Below are 4429 nucleotides of genomic sequence, written 5' to 3'. Positions count from 1 at the left end.
ATCACTTCTACAACAATGTAAACAAGTGTCTTTACGTACGCGGGTCGAACTGGAGCGAAGTAATATTGTTTCATTGCTCATATTACGCGATTTGCCACTGCGGCGCCGCCGGTATGATGAAGAGGAAGCAAGGCTAGGAGAGGGGGAAGCATTTAAGCATTTACAGTCAACGACATAGACAGATTGTGGCCGGCAGTACGAAATATTCTCCACCCTTGATGGCAAACAAGGGCAACAGCTCGACAATTCACCAGCATCTACCTGCAACAGCATGACCCATCGGCAATATTGTCTGCCCGTACAGCAGTACTGTCGTGTACCGCAGTCACATTGCAGCAGTGTTGGCGGCAAAGCTACTGCGGTCACACACTGCCATGAAGTATAGCCCTTGTGAACGCATCTTTAGTCACAACGTTAAGAAAGCTCTCGTTCTGCTTTTGCCAACAAATATCTAGCGTAGTTACAACGACGCTAAAATTACATAAATTCGAGCCCATACAGAAAGGTACCGATCGTCATTCTTCCCACATACCATACGCAAACAGAACAGGAAAGAGTGCTTGTGCAGTACAGTTGCAGAGGCAGGAACACAAAGCTTCAAGAAAGGAACAAGTATCGGGACTTGGCGGAACCCGGGAAGGAAACCAGCGGCTCGTTGCACCTGGAAGGCTAAGCAGTAGCGCAAAGCTGGTTCCGCCGCGTATCATGTAGTCCTGAGCCGCAGACGGACAGGTTCGGATGCGCGGCAGACCAACTCGTTCCGGTCGCCCAATGCTTCCGGTGTCAGGTATTGTCGACGCGAATTAGGCTCACAGTGCCGTCAAAGGAGGAATCCTGATTTTCCAGTGGCGGACGGCTTCGATGTTCCCACCGCACCGCGTAGCAGCGCATCCGGAGTCCAGCGGGTTGTGACGGGTCAGCTGAGTCCAGTTTGGTGATCAGGACGCGCTGCCGGTCTGATCAACTCCTGGAGGAGCGTCCGTTGGAAGAGGCCTAAGGCCCTGCCTGGACTTCTCACGACCTCTTCACCTCGGCTGTCGCCAGCTGCTCTGCCATCCAGTAGACACCGAAGGTACTTCTTGCAATGCCTGTTTTACAACCGCCAGATGCAGACGGCCTTTTGGTGTGACTATATCTGCATTACCTACGCAGTGTAGGAAATATAACTGATTTCTGAAACCTGTCGCCGGCCGCGGTGGTCGTGCGGTTCTAGGCGCTCCAGTCCGGAGCCGCGCTGCTGCTACGGTCGCAGGTTCGAATCCTGGCTCGGGCATGGATGTGTGTGATGTCCTTAGGTTAGTTAGGTTTAATTAGTTTTAAGTTCTAGGGGACTGATGACCACAGCAGCTGAGTCCCATAGTGCTCAGAGCCATTTGAACCATTTGAAACCTGTCACGGCATAGGCAGGTGTGATTTCGGATAACCTCTACGTGACCCAAGCACGTCGCGTGGATTTCTCACATCAACGTAAAAAAATTTGTAATCACCAACCTTAACTCATGAGCAGGTAGACGTATAGAATTAGAGTATATGTAACTATTAAGGTGAAAAAAATTTGAGCTTCTAATGCAATCAAAACACATGGCTATTTATGTCACATATCTTGAGATTCCCAAACTATCAAATCGTACAGGATACTTCCCGCTGACATAGAATAATGAAATTTGGCAAGTAGCAACGTTTCTCAGTACAGTTACTGGGAAAAAATCAAGAACTTTTAATTTCTAATTACATCACAAGAAAATTTTTTTGCATTTGTTATCCGACTGTCTATCCGACTCAAGAACTGCAATAGCAAATGCGAAATTATACAAAAAGATTAAACTTTAAATGAAAATATTCTTGAAAGTCTTGGAATTCTCGGGATCGACACCTTGCCAGTCACGATATCAAGCAAAAATCGTCGAGATTTCCGATTTTCGGGATGGATGAACTATTGATATACCTAATTAAGTTTATACCGAATCCTCAGAACGCGAGTCCTACTTGTACTTGGCCAATTTTTTCATACAGCCTCAAGATTTTGTAGTCTATTTAGCTATCTAAAACTTAAGTTTACATTGGGTACTTCATAGCACAAAAAATACAAGAATGCATATTTACATAATTAAAGGCTCAAGCTTTTCCACGATATATTTTTAATAAGTAAGCATGATTAGCAACTGAGACTTTTTGTGCTATCAACTCACACAATTTCTTAAATATAATCATAAGCAATACAGGAAAACTAAAATACTAAAACTAATAAAACAACACATTTTTTCCTGCACTCTTACGCAAATTAACAGTCACTTCATAAAGGCGAATATCTTTAATAAACAATATAGAAGAAACTGATTAAGGGAGATGGTATCCTATATTCATCAACGTCTTCAAAAGTTCTGATCTTTCACTGTCATATTCGGGACACGACAGCAAAACGTGATTTCCGCCAGCTTCTGGCTCCGAATCACATTCACGTGGAGGAGAATCATAAAAGTTGAGTCTGTATAGATGTAGAAAAGAGGAATGGCGAAAGCGGAGTCAGTGATGGTGGAAAACGTTGATCGGTCCAAATGAATCTTGGTAAATCACGGTTAAAAATGGCTCTGAGCACTATGGGACTTAACGTCTATGGTCATCAGTTCCCTAGAACTTAGAACTACTTAAACCTAACTAACCTAAGGACATCACACAACACCCAGCCATCATGAGGTAGAGAAAATCCCTGACCCCGCCGGGAATCGAACCCGGGAACCCGGGCGTGGGAAGCGAGAACGCTACCGCACGACCACGAGATGCGGGCTGTAAATCACGGCCTTGAATGAATTTGAAGTTGTAATTCCGCGTATTGTCCACTTTTGGTTTGTTGTGACACCAAATCTCTTGCTATTGATGCTTCCAGTGGCTCTTGACCTCACGTAAGTTATATACGGCAGTTTCAAATTGAGGACAGTTCGTATAAAAGCAGCTTGCTTCGCTAAAACGTCAAGCTCCTCATTATAACGGACGCCAGCGCGGGAATACACTCACACCAGGTAGATTTTCCGTCCCCTCCGTTTAATGCCAACATATTCCCGTAACACATCCGATATATAACGGTTGGTGGTTTTATTTCATCTCCGGTGTTCTACGTTTTTAAGGGCACTCTGGGAGCTAGACACGATTAGCAAACTTTAAGAAGGTAGTCGAAGCTACGAAACTGAGTGCTTTCTAAATAGCCACTGCCTCTGCTGTAGAAGCTGAAGCGCTTTTAATACATCTTCTTCTTTTTTAGCATGTTCTACCGTCAACAGAAAATTCATTAATTTCTTAGTTGCACATCTGTTTGCAAAGACAGTCTTGATACAACTAACCAGAAAAGTCTTTTTGTCATTTCATCACAATGAATCAGACCAGCAGGGATCGCAATAGAAAACCATCTGAAACGACTCTGAAAAATACTCAAATGAAAGATGGCCTGCAGAGAAGTTCGACAAAATTGCACCGGTGCTTACTTGCCTACTTGTGCAAGCGGAAACAATAATAAGGTAGTGTCAAAACTTTATCGAAAAGAACCTGTATCACAACTTTTACAATTTGTATGTTGTACATAGTATAAAGCTTATAATCGGACCCTGCGTATTCACCGGTGCTTTCTAATTAATGCAGTATTGTTCTGTGCTGCTTATGTGTTTAAGAAGACCAAACAGAAAGTCATCACGCTCTTAGTCGTCTCACAGGTCAGAAAAATGGTATAGCAGCCTCTCTGCGTATAGAGTAAATAGTGTGTGCAAACGCGAGAAAGTGCTACAAATGTTTGCGCAATGTGTGTAGGAGGTGGAACAGGGCAACCAGTCCGGTTTTCACCAGCTGGGATAAGGGAAACCGCCCAAAAACCATATCCCGGCAGCCGGCACGCCAACCGTTCGCCGTTAATACGCCGTGCAGATTATATCTGTAGCTGGAGTATGTGGCGTCCTCGAAGCGATCGCGTTTATTCGCGGGTATAGCAGTGTAACCTGGATATTTCTGTTCCCAGTAACGAAGCTAAGGTAACACGAAGGTATCAAATGTAATTTGTGACTGTACTTGGATTTCTTATTATGGACGACGCAGCATGTCACCTGGCATGGAGAGTCATCTACAGCTGTGGAAGTAAATGTGTTTTGAAACAAGATTCTGCCCTGAGAAAACACATGTTTCAGTGAAGTTTCACAATCATCAGTGGGTTTCCTTTATTATGTGGGTAAGTAGCTGCAACTATGGGGTTTGGGTTATTTTGGGCTTTGTTAAATTAGGTTAGTGCATAATTTCGTAGCTTTTCTGTTTTGCATGTTGTTATCCCGGTGTCTATGAGTTTATTTATCGATCGTATTGCCATTTTGTTATTTGGAGATAGTGAGCGGAGCTGCGGACACTAGAAAATGGATTAACAAGTGGAGAAATCGAACTTTTCCGACCTATTCTT

The sequence above is a fragment of the Schistocerca cancellata genome, chromosome 9, assembly GCF_023864275.1.
Source record: "Schistocerca cancellata isolate TAMUIC-IGC-003103 chromosome 9, iqSchCanc2.1, whole genome shotgun sequence".
NCBI lineage: Eukaryota > Metazoa > Arthropoda > Insecta > Orthoptera > Acrididae > Schistocerca > Schistocerca cancellata.
Note: the sequence above shows the minus strand (reverse complement) of the source record.